A 13,669-nucleotide genomic window follows, 5' to 3' on the forward strand; every position below is an offset into this window, starting at 1 on the left:
GGAGGAGACTCCCGGACGGTAAAGGGGTAGGGGAGGAATCGACGCACTGCCCTCCTCTCCTCCTCTGACTCAACCAGACTACTTCTTCTAGAATTAAATGTTCTTCACAAGAATCTTTACTGGGGAGAGTCTTATTATGATGTCTAATGTGTTTATAGCATAAAGCACGCACTATAAAGTCACAAACCCTGAAGAAAAATACCACTAGGCTACAGAATTACAAATATCTGCGATTTTAATCCAAACTATCACAGTAGCCTACTGATCGTTTTCCCCGGTCCTGAACCGACAGCAGCTCTCAGATCAGACAGCCATATGTTGGTTTCCGCGTCTCTCTCTCGGCTGCTGATGCGAGCCAGTGAACCTGTGACTGTGTACAGTCCCTCCCTGCCTGTCCGGTGTGTTGTTGAGGAAAAGCTAAATTGTGGTCCGGATGAAATTCAGCAGCTCCCCTCTTTGTTGTTTGCGGGTTTCTGTGTCCATCGGCGTGGCAGAATGAGAGTGGTGATGTGGAGGAGAGCGGTATGCACCGCCGGGGCTGCGAGAAGAGATTGACGATCGAAGTGGAACCGCCCATTCAGGATTCAGCTACCCGCACATACACCCTCCTCACATGCACGCATTAAGCACACATCCCTGTGTCAGGAACGAACGAGGACGCGCCTGCCTGGTCCTAGCTGACGTGTAGCCTACCTACTCATCCTTCATCCTGTTCCCTTCATCCTGTTCCCTTCCTCCTGTTCATGTTCTCACTCCGAGACAGTTCTCTCACCCTCCTCAGAACCACATTCTATGAGATGGCTGCACAAAAAGTCCAGAAGTGAAAACACCTCCGTAGCCCAGCCAAACACACACACACACACACTTGTTTCCAACATAATAAATTGCATTATTTAGGGGTTTCATATCTCAACCCTCTGGGCCAACGAATCAGCTGTAACGACCTAACCCACACACACACACACACACACACACACACACACACACACACACACACACACACACACACACACACCCTGACTCATTTGCAGAACCTTATACTTATACTATAAACCCCTTCCAGGCTTCCACAACAGCAGGGGTGTTGGTATGATAAACTACTGGGGCACAGGCCCCCAATTACTCAAATCACAATTATTATTATTTTTAAATATACAGTATATATGATATTATATTGTGAACGATTAAAATGTCTCCACGATATTTACAGAGTTCTATGGCTCGAACACGCATCCTACTTGATAGACAGCTAGATGCATTGACAAACCAAGGGCATGTGAACCGATATAGCTGGCTAGCTGGAATATTGTTCTTGATGCATGCTCGCCACATTGTTGTCAGCAGTGGGATTGGAGCCACGAAGACCGCATCACCGGCCCACCCTCGGCGGCATGGTCGCCAACCAGCACCCAGCTAACAATGGAGACAGGAGAGAAGGCGGACATGAGAGGGAAAAAGTCGCTGCGGGTCTAGACTGGAGACCAGAAGCTGGTACACGAAATCGGGCTCGCCGACATCCAGGACCCGTGCATCATCGGCGTTGACCTACTGACCCGCTGGAGAGCCTGTGTGGACGTGTCGGGGGCAGCCATCACCCTCGGCACAGAGACCGTGGTGCTCCAATATGGTCAGGGGAGGAAGAACAGGCGCAGGGACCAGCAAGCCAGCTGCCAAGCAGTTGCCCCCCTGCGTCTCGTCACCCCGGACCACCGTCCGAGCCACCCACACCCTGCACACCTAGCCCTGCACCGCCATAGCCTGCCCCAACACTGATGCGGGGAAAGTCTCAGTCCTATACTATTGGACCTTAGTGCAGCATTTGATACTGTTGATCATGATATACTCAGACAGGCTAGATCTGGGTAGGCCTATCTGACACAGTCTTACAATGGTTCAGATCTACAAAGATTCAGATCTACAGGACAGGGACTACTTTGTCTCAGTTGGTAAATATATATCTCATAAGCATGACGTGTGGAGTTCTCCAAAGTTACATTTTAGAGCCTCTTTTATTCAACTTATACATGCTCCCGTTAGGCAAACTTATTCAGGATAACAAAGATGCTTATAACATGTAAGCTGATGACACACATGTATGTAGCCCTTTCTCAAGATGAACTTGCACCAATAGACTCCCTTATGGACTGCATTGATTGAATTAATAACTGGATGTATCAGAATTTCTTACAATTAAATTTGTCTTTGGAGCCAAAAATAAGAGGCTAGTGGTTGTTGCACACCTAAAATCCCGCTCCATACAATGTAAAGATCAGGTTAGAAATCTTGGTGTCATTTTAGACTGTGACGGCTATCAGTAGCCTGGCCTTGTCTGTCTATGTGTGTGTATCTTTGTTTCTGTAGTATTGCATGTTCTGGTTGTCTGTGTGTCTGTGTGTGTCTTCCATGAATCAAAATATATGTTACTGTGTCACAGTAAATAGAGCTAGAACATTGTGAAAAATCTCAAATTCACTCTCCGCCTAAAAAACCCACAGCTTTTAGAGTGAATATCAGCTTGGAAACCTGAGTTTATAGCCCAAATAATCTAGGAATCAGTACTCCAGGGTCTGATGAGTACTTGTGCCAAATTAGATGCTAGTAATGTGAGCCAATGCAACTTTGTACCTGTTTTAGTACAGGTATGTTTAGGCGGACAACCAAATTGTGCCATTTGGAGACATTTTGGCACCATCAGTGTATCAGACTTCCTCATGCATCAGACTGTAAAATTGATTATATTTCATTTCACTATAGGTATACATTCCATCCAAATCCAACTGTTTAGACTCTGTTTGCATCCAGCAGCTGTTATTCAGCCTATATGATTTGTACACGCTCAATTACATAAGCATCCTATATGAATATTAAGCAGTATGGTTCGAGGCCATTTAGGTACACACAGAAACTGGACACTGAGACACTTTAGGTCATAACTCTCCTTAAGGGGGTCGTAACTCTCCTTAAACTCAGGGTCAGTATAAGGGCTCTTACTAGCAACAGATGATAGAGGATCCCAAGAGAAGGTCCAACCACAGTTCAACGACACAAACAAAGCTTGTCAACTTGCTAGGGAGAGTGAGTATGTGAAACCACTTAGTGACTTATGTCTCAACTACTCATTATACAAAATACACTATTCAGTGTTTAATGAAATAAAACAAAACTAAAACTACATAAAATACATAGCTTAACTTTCAGCCATTACCCATCACTGGCTAAAATAAAGATATTTTTTTACCCGTAACATCGGTACATTGTTCCTTCTTTTCCCCGTAGCGACAAGAATGTAACATGTGGGGGCTCGTCCGGGATATCTAACGCCGTTAAAGGGTCCTGGATCTAAAAAAGGTAATTGCCTGTGCGGATTTCCCTGGGCAGTCCCATTCACACTTACACCGACCCTGGAAATTTCATGGAATCTACTGGGAAGGCTCGTATGTGTGAAAGGGGCTTAACATAACATAGCTAACGTTAGCCTACAGAAGTGGAAAACAAACATCAGATCAGATATATAAACAGGTTATTTTGATAAACTGGCCACATTTTGGGAATATACATGGTTACTTTCTCGCCTGAAAACATATTAAAACTTAATCAAATGACATGTTAACACTTGTATAGCCAAAATGACAACAACTTTTAGCCCATGGAGTTTTTATTTAAGACATTATTTTAAGGTGACAATATGGAAAGGTGTGGGAAAGGTGTGTGTGCTTTCACCTACTGTACTCAGTCACTGAAGGTGTAGAAGTCAGTGGAAGGGGTTAGGGAGTGGATAGGAATCAGACCATACATGAGCTCATGCTGCTCTATGGAGACATTTCCCCCTCCTACTGTACAGATCTAGGATCAGGTTGACAGCTCTCTGGGCCTCAATCCTGACTAGACAGGGGAATCAATTAAACTGATCCTGGATCAGAGTTTAGGGATCCATTTGACCCTCTGAGCAGCACAGCAGGGTTTCTACTATGGCTACATGTCAGGTGAGGTGTGATGTGCAGACTGGCAACACAATCTATATTATAGACACACAGGCATAGTGAGTTTTATTAAGAGCTTTATTTTGAAAGCTTTATTTTTTGCATCCAGGAATATTCTATTGCAGCCCTCTACTCATAGAGCGACTACTAACAGTTTGCCCACCGGCGCCTAGCAAGCAAGCAAGGGCGAAAAACCTGTGCACTGTGTATCCTGTACTACATCGGCACCCTCTGCTGGCGGGTCTTCTTCTTCTTCCCGAAGCAGGAAAGCCTGCAGAAGGCAGAGGAGATGCGCTCCCAGAGGGTTCTCTTGCTTCTGCTGGTGTTCCCAGACTCTGCGCCTGTGGAGATTACAGACAACAGGACATGAACCTTCAGGGTGAGGGTGGGGGTTGTATTGTTGCTAGCTCATAACATGGAGTGGGAAGAGAGAACAGCAATGAAGACATGAAGGTAAATATAAAACCCTCACCATCAAGGGTTGTTGATTCTTCAATCAATTGAGGTGAAGGGTTGTCCACCTTGTTCTTGCAGGGTGTCTGTGAAATGAAAAAAGGAAAATAATTAATAATTATAACCAAGACGACGAGTGAGTCTGAAGGGCTAAACGAGAGAACCTTTACCTTGGTGTTCTTCTTTCCTTTCACCCTCTTCTGTCCATCTTTCTTCTTGGTTTCAGAAACAACGCTGGTGCCCGTCCCCTGACTCAGGTCTGAGCTCCCTGAGTTCCTGGAGGTGGAGAGGGAGGGCTCCCTGGTGTGGTCCCCAGACTCAGAACCAGAGCTTCTGAGAGTCGGACTGACGGAGGAGGAGGACCGTGAGCACCTGCTGGCCGTATCCAAGGCAATAGTGTCTTCAACGGTCCCGTGACTCCTCCTGGTGGAGCCAGAGGAGCGTGAGCTTCTGCTAGCCTTTACAGGACCAGCAGAGTTGTCAGATTTCTCCTCGTAGCTCTGGCGAGGGACGGCTACTGAACTCATGTGAGGCCTCTGGTCGGCCTCTGGTGACGTGCCCGTCCCCTGACTCAGGTCTGAGCTCCCTGAGTTCCTGGAGGTGGAGAGGGAGGGCTCCCTGGTGTGGTCCCTAGACTCAGAACCAGAGCTTCTGAGAGTCGGACTGACGGAGGAGGAGGACCGTGAGCACCTGCTGGCTGTATCCAAGGCAACAGTGTCTTCCGCGGTCCCGTGACTCCTCCTGGTGGAGCCAGAGGAGCGTGAGCTCCTGCTAGCATAATCGTCAGCTCTCTCCTCGTAGACACCTTCAGTGTCGAAGACTGAGTCAGTAACCTGAGTCAGGGGGATGACCTGCTCAATCTCGATCTCACCGTGAAGGAGAGATGAGCTCACGCTGCAGTCACTGTCACAGAAACACAGACTGTGTATGGGGGTGGTACAAGAGGCTGCATCATTCTCTTCACCATCTTCAGTGACAGATGGGGTGTACTCCTGCCCAGGGCCTTCTGCCTCAGGTCCCGTCTCGTTGATGATGCCCTCTAGCGCCCCCCTCTGGCTGTGGTCGACAGAGGATGGCACACCCAGGGAGCTGTCCCTTCCCTGGGGCTCCATAACCAGCTCAGCCTGGCTCCTGCTGGACGATGGCCTTCTCATGGCCTTTAGCTCGCCGACTACATCCGTCTGCAGGCACTGGCTGAGGCACTCCACCAGCAGAGGAAAGTCCTCGCCTCCGCATACGTACCTCTCGGCCGTACCGTGCTCTCCGAGCACCTCCTGGGTTGGTTTCAGAAACAAAGCAGAGAGAGACGGTTATGAGGCTGTGCACCACAATCAAACACTGCCACTGTGAAGCCAAAGTCAAATAACCACAATATGTCCTATTCTATTCATTCTATTCCTCTATTCTCTTCTGAACAGCCCTGTTAAATGACTTCCTGATTCCTAGCTGTGGCCTTACCTGTGAGGAGCTTCTGTGAGACCTCTGGTCAGCCTCTGGTGACGTGCCCGTCCCCTGTCGACCAGAGCTGAGACTTCCCAGGTGGTCACCCACCAGGCTGGGGGTAAGACTCAGGTCTGAGCCTACACTCAGAGACTCAGAACCAGAGCCTCTGAGAGTCGGACTGACGGAGGAGGAGGACCGTGAGCACCTGCTGGCCGTATCCAAGGCAATAGTGTCTTCAACGGTCCCGTGACTCCTCCTGGTGGAGCCAGAGGAGTGTGAGCCTCTGCTAGCCTTTACAGGACCAGCAGAGTTGTCAGATTTCTCCTCGTAGCTCTGGCGAGGGACGGCTACTGAACTCATGTGAGGCCTCTGGTCGGCCTCTGGTGACGTGCCCGTCCCCTGACTCAGGTCTGAGCTCCCTGAGTTCCTGGAGGTGGAGAGGGAGGGCTCCCTGGTGTGGTCCCTAGACTCAGAACCAGAGCTTCTGAGAGTCGGACTGACGGAGGAGGAGGACCGTGAGCACCTGCTGGCTGTATCCAAGGCAACAGTGTCTTCCGCGGCCCCGTGACTCCTCCTGGTGGAGCCAGAGGAGCGTGAGCTCCTGCTAGCAGAATCGTCAGCTCTCTCCTCGTAGCTCTGGCGAGCGACGGCTACTGAACTCACGCAGGCATTTACCAGGCCAGTGTTGTCCTTAGCCTTAGGCGTACCCAAGCCATCCACACTGGCCACACATCCAGACTGGCAACAGACTAGCGTCTCAGTGTCAGAGACTGAGTCAGTAACCATAGAGCCTTCAGTGTCAAAGACTGAGTCAGTAACCTGAGTCAGGGGGATGACCTGCTCAATCTCGATCTCACCGTGAAGGAGAGATGAGCTCACGCTGCAGTCACTGTCACAGAAAAACAGACTGTGTATGGGGGTGGTACAAGAGGCTGCATCATTCTCTTCACCATCTTCAGTGACAGATGGGGTGTACTCCTGCCCAGGGCCTTCTGCCTCAGGTCCCGTCTCGTTGACGATGCCCTCCAGGCACTGGCTGAGGCACTCCTTCAGCAGAGGAAAGTCCTCGCCTCCGCATACGTACCTCTCGGCCGTACCGTGCTCTCCGAGCACCTCCTGGGTGGTGTCAAAACTGTTTAGGACCCATTGAATGATGTTGCATGCCTTGATTGTTTTGTTGACCAGGGACTCTTTAGGGACACTGGTCTTGTCCTGGAGGCCTCCCTCTGTCTGGTCTGTGTAGTAGAGCAGGAAGCTGACCACCCCGACCAGGTCCAGCATCTCTTCTCTGCAGAGGATGCTGCTGGAGTTGAACAGAGGATGCCCAGTGATGACCTCAAAGACAGTCTCTCTGAAGGCGGTCAGGGTCGATGACGTGGAGCGGTGGGAACCACTCTCGGAGGGCATCACGGACCCTGACAAAGCTGAGCTGCTCCAGCTTTTATCATGACGGTCGCCAGGCAGAATGAGGTTATCCGCCTTGGATGTTTCAGACCCAGGTGGTGGCGAGCAGGTCCCACTCCTGCTGCCTCTACAGGCATTCCAGAACATCGTCATGGAGATCCCGTGCTGCAGACGAGCCCCTGGGTGGATGTGGTTCTCCATCCCCACCATCACCTCCTTCATCACATCGGCCATGACGCAGAAGGAGATGTTCGGAGGAGAGTACGGTCTCGCCTCGCTGCTCTGCAGAAACATCATGGTCTCCCAGAGGATCGTGGCCACGGTCAGGGGCGCCTGGTTGGTCAGCTCCGCCTGGTTGGTCAGCTCCTCCTCTGTCTCAGAAGGGGGCATGGGGGCATCTGCCTCTGGGTTCCCTCCGCGGAGCCTGCACTCTGCCTCTGGGTTCAGTGTCCGCAGCGGAGAGATCATCCTTAGTACCCGTGGAACTGGGAACTTATCTGACCTCTGGGAGGTCTGACGTGCTGACCCGAACTGGGATGTCTGTTGCTGACCTGGTAGCTCTGCAACAGAACACACATGTCAGTTATCACACTTAACAAACGTGTTACCATGGCAGCTATTCTATAACTACAAAACATGTGTATGTATATCAGGCTTTTCATACAGAGAGAACTGTCTTATGTGTTGTCACAACACACCCACCTGCAGTCTCCTCTGTCCTCAGATAGAGGTCGTTTACGGTCACCTCCTCTAGGGACGAGGGACTGGACGTGGCTGACCGAGAGGAGTCAGAGCTCACCACCTCACCTGGTGGCTCTGAAACAGAATATCAGAACACACACGTGTTACCGTAGCAAGTCTTCTATTTATATTATTACAAAGACAACCATGTCTGACTTTTCATCTAGAAATAATAACTGACTAATGTGTCGCCGACACTCACCTGTGGTCTCTGGTCTCTGTCCTCTGACTGGTGGAAGAATACCTATAGGAAGAAGAGTCATGCTGTGATTGGTGGATCCTTCCAAGGATAGACACACTGAGAACTGTGTTAACAGTCTTAATACTGAGTACCGGTAGTTCTGATTCTTCTGAGTACTTACTGTAACCGATCCAGCCGGGCTTAATGACCTGCAATGGAGAGTAACACATACACATCATGAGTTACCAGTACACACACACACACACAGACACACACACACACACACACACACACAGACCATGACAGAGTTTAACAGTACACACACACACACACACACACACACACACACACACACACACACACACACACACAGACCATGACAGAGATTAACAGTACGTACACACACACACACACACACACACACACACACACACACACACACAATGACAGAGTTTAACAGTATGTACACACACACAGACCATGACAGAGTTTAACAGTACACACACACACACACACACACACACACACACACAATGACAGAGTTTAACAGTACGCACACATGCACACAAACACACACACACACACACACACACACACACACATACCATCACAGAGTTTAACAGTAACACACAAACACACACACACACACACATATCATGACAGAGTTTAACAGTACATACACACACACACACACATACCATGACAGAGTTTAACAATACACACACACACACACACACACACACACACACACACACACACACACACACACACACCATGGCAGAGTTGAACAGTTTGACACAGTACACACACAGACACCATGAGAGTTTAACACAGTGCCCGTGCACACGCACGCACACACACACACACACACACACACACACACACACACACACATACACACACACACACACACACACACACACACACCATGATACTTACATTCTTCTCTGTCCACAGCATACCAGCTCCAGTCGCACCCCCCTCCGGAGCTGCCTTGGCCTCCCTGGGCTCCTTGGCCTCACTGGGCTCCTTGGCCTCCCTGGTCTTCCTGTAGCCCTGGTGGCTGGGGGGTTTAAGCCCACATGGAGGCTGTGGCACTAGGCCCTAAGTACAAAAGTTGTGTTTTTAAAATTAATGAATTGCATTTGCATATGAGCATAGTCCATAGATATGTGCTAATGTACTGTATGTTGAAACTTACCTGGGAGGGGTTACCTCCTGTTGGGGAGAGCTTCCTCTCAGAGCCCCCCAGGGCTGGAAGTGTCCATCCAGGGCTTGGGGACCTGACCTCCTGTCGGTCTGCGACACGTCGGAAACTCGTACGCTGATTTAGAATGGAAATACTCTAAAAACCCAATAGGCCAGAAAGAGCACACTATTCCAGAACAAAGATCCTGAGTACTCCAAGTTATGGTTGTGAGACTTACTTTGAGCTTTGGTCTCTTCAATTTTTCTCGCTTATCTTCCATCTTTGGCCAAGAAATCCAAATCCAAATCCAATTCTTTCATGAAAGCTGTAAAGAATATTATAAATTACCGGTAATATCACCTCAACTTGTAAACACAGAATGAGCAGTAAAGCGGGTTCAATGAAATGGGTGCAAATTTGGAGTTAGTGTAGGCTACTCACGCAAAACTGCAATCCCATCATTCGAGATACCACCGTCTGTGGATGCTTGTAATTATTATTACAACTTTATGACTGAAATGTTCAACACGCGCAGTACACGTTGGCGTAACAATTGCGATTGCAATTACGATGACGTAACAATTGCAATTGTACCATGACGACATTTACAACGTTCTCTTCAATTGTCAGTTCAGTAGGAGGGTACCGTAAATCCTCTAATAGTGGCAAATATAAGAGGATTTACGGTATACTCCGTTACACCGACAACTACATGTTTATTAAATTAAATCGTTTTTTATTATTAATTAAATTGTTCGTAGGCGAGCATATCTTCTTGCCTCGTTTACAAGAAACTTGGACGGATTTTAGTTTCACTTTCCCCCCAATCGTTAGTTGTTGTTAGCCCCATAGCTAGCGAACATGATGAACCCCTCGATGCATCAATATTAAAGCCATGTTCAGTCAAACTAGTATAGTAGTAAGTCAGATAATGGATATAGTTTAGATGAGTAAGATATTAATGGATATAGTTTAGATGAGTAAGATATTAATGGATATAGTTTAGATGTTAAGATAATGGATATAGTTTAGATGTTAAGATAATGGATATAGTTTAGATGCAGGCCTTTTTTTTCAACAAATGCGAATCTGAGAGACGCTAATGCGAATAAGATATCGGAGGACACGGCAGAAATGAAAGAAATCCGACGTTCTGTGTGTTCCATGGACGCTAAACTGACCTCGCTCGGCACACGCAAAGCTCTATCAGGAAATACATTTGACCAGATATACAGTGATGTACAGTATTATTTCATGTGTCTTTTCTTTCCTATTATGCTTTTAGAGATTTTTCTTTTTAGAGAAAATTCAGTGACAGTAACAAATTCCCCCAATCCCAGTTGGATACTAAACTGCATTTTGTTGTATAGTACTTGTACTCTGCGATGACTCTACAGTTGAGTCTAATCTAATATAATCTAATCTAATCTAATTATCTAATAGAGACGCTGAGGTCTTTGACAATAGCATATTGGTCTTTAGCACACTCTAGTGGCTGTATGATGGTACAACATTGAGATCAATCTGAAGGATGTTAACCATTTCAATGAGAGAATATCACGTTTTTCAAGTTTCAAGTTTCCTATTGTGTTTAATCACCATTAACTGCCAGGTCCTTGTGCTGTTTCTGAGTGGATGTCCATCAGTCGCATAGTGTTTTTTGTGACAATGACCTTTCTGGTTGTCATAGTAGCTGTTCACATTACAAGGAGGAACCGGCCCAAACCAATCACTATTAAGGAAAATTATGTTTTTGCCTAAATATTAAATATTCTAGATGTGTTCAGTTTATTCTGTTTTTAGCCAAACTTGAAAATATGACTTAACCTGATTTAAAATCCCTGCTGCCGGCCGGTGCGAAATGCATTCTGGGATACTGAGCTGCATACTTCAGTGTAAACGGTCGGCTGGTAATGGCTTACTTATTGGTATACTTATTATGAATTTAGTAGGCAGTATGCAGTATATACTCATTGAGTATGCAGTATGCTAGTATGCCATTTCGAACATTGACTGTCTATCTTCATGTGTCTTAGACCTGGCGCCATCTTCTGGTCTAACACCGCATTGGGACATGTAAAAAAAAAAAAAAAAAAAAAAAAAGATTCCAATATATTTATTGACTTTGCAGATAAAATTGTACATTGAATAACAATATAAAACATAGCAAACATGTTTCACCTTGTTCACCCTCCCACCACCCTATCCCTAACAATTGAATACAAACATCAACATAGCCTAAATTAACTAAATAGAAAATAAACGATGTATTCTAAACTAAACTTAATTAAATTAACTACAAATAAATAAGTAGATGAAAACATTTAATAAAATACAAATATATAGTAATAATAATGGTGTGCTTTTCAGGTGGATGTCCAGGATCCTGATGCTTCCCCTGCTCCCTCAGAGCATGTTCCAGGTTACCAACATTAACATCATGTCCTAAGAAATATAGAAAGGGTCTCAAGATATCATCAAAAATGTTTACGCCTAACAATACAAGTTGTCTTTTCCATTGACATGTTTGATGCCATTAATAATAATAATCCACATTCCAATTCTTGGCCCATCAACATTTTTCCAATTAAGAGCAATAACACATTTAGCTTGTAATATGCACATGTCTATGAATCTAAACTCTTTGCTTTGTAATTGTGTGTTGGTGGGATATAAACCCAGAATAAAAAGCTTAGGATGCATTGGTAATTTCGTTGATGAAATGTGATCCATCATATTAATGATATCTTGCCAAAATCACTTTCACACATTTCCATATACAGTGGTACAGTATCCCTCTTTCCTCATTGCACTTAATACATGTATCAGTTATGTTATCATTAAATGTATGTGTAACCAGGGAGTAGCTAAAGGACTGTAGAATTTAGGAAGGGCTGGTTATCTAACTAACTCGGAGCTAAATCGGCAGTGTAGGAGGATACAGGCAGGGGGCGCCAGCAACCCTTCAGACTAGCATGACTAGCATTAGCATTAGCATTAGCATTAGCATTAGCATTAGCATTAGCATTAGCATTAGCTACCAGACAACTAAACACACAGCAACGGTATCCAATATGAACAAACACATTTATTACACAAATGATATATACATCCCCATATATATACTCCCTCCCCGCCGGCCACACACACACTCAATCACTCACTCACAGTACCTAGCCTGGAAAAGGCTTAGAGTCCCGGACTGCAAGGAGCGCGTTGAGGCCTGGTTGGAGCTCGCATGTGCTTTGAGGAAGGCAGCAGACAAAGGGGGGGGGTGACGTAGCAACTCGAAGGGAAAGGGGCTTCTTCGTAGTCCACGACGAGGTGGGAATGGCTCAGGTCCGGTGGTCCACGGTCGGTCGCAATCCACCTCGTGAAGGCGACGGCTCTGTCCAGCTTGGGTCTCGCTTGGTCCAACGTTAGCAGCCGGCGGCTGGCAAGGCTGGCTAACGGGGACACAGCTAAACTAGGCTAGCGCTGCTAACCCACTAAACTCCGAACTCCCGCGGTGATGCGGGCAGCCAGTGATTCACCACCAACAGTCTATGCCAAAGGCAGGTCTCCTCCGACACTCAGAGTCTCCCGTTCTCCTTGTGGACTGTTGAGAGATGTTGAATTGCTGCTGTAAGGTTTGCCCTCTGTCACAGTTGTGAACTCAATAATCACTCTTCAGGTCTTCAGCTTCAGCACGGTGTGCGTGTTACTGACTCCGCCATCTTAGATCGACTTCTCGGTTTTCTCTGCTTCTTCTCACTCTCGTTACTCTCATCACTCTCCTTCCACAGACCACTTCCGTCGCTATATATACACCAACCGAACCTAGCATCCGGGTCACGGACACAGCATCCGGATCACGGACACACCCCGGATATACCACGTCATTAAACATATACATAAACATTACAATAACAATACATACACTTTCATGAGAAATGTACATGAATAGTATGGAAAATAATAAAGTAAATAACAGGGGCAAAATAGGGCTGATTTGGGGAAACTAACTGGCTCTAAGTTGTGGGCCTTCATAACAGCCGCCCCATGAAACCCTCGGTTTCATTTAACTAGGGAAGGCACACTGGCTAGGCTGCTCTAAGCAGCGTGAGGTAGGAGGTGATAGTGTCCTTCGTAATTTGAGGGAGCTCAATCAGGCGTGCCACAGGTCGGGTGTAAGTGCGACCACCAACGTCCACGATGGCCGTCCGCACCCTTCCATCCGGACCCGGCAGGACCTTGGTCACTCTGCCTGTCTGCCAGGCGGCGCGTGGAAGGGACTGG

This window comes from Nansenia antarctica (genome assembly GCF_963989245.1).
Source record: "Nansenia antarctica genome assembly, chromosome: 12".
Taxonomy (NCBI): Eukaryota; Metazoa; Chordata; class Actinopteri; order Argentiniformes; family Microstomatidae; genus Nansenia; species Nansenia antarctica.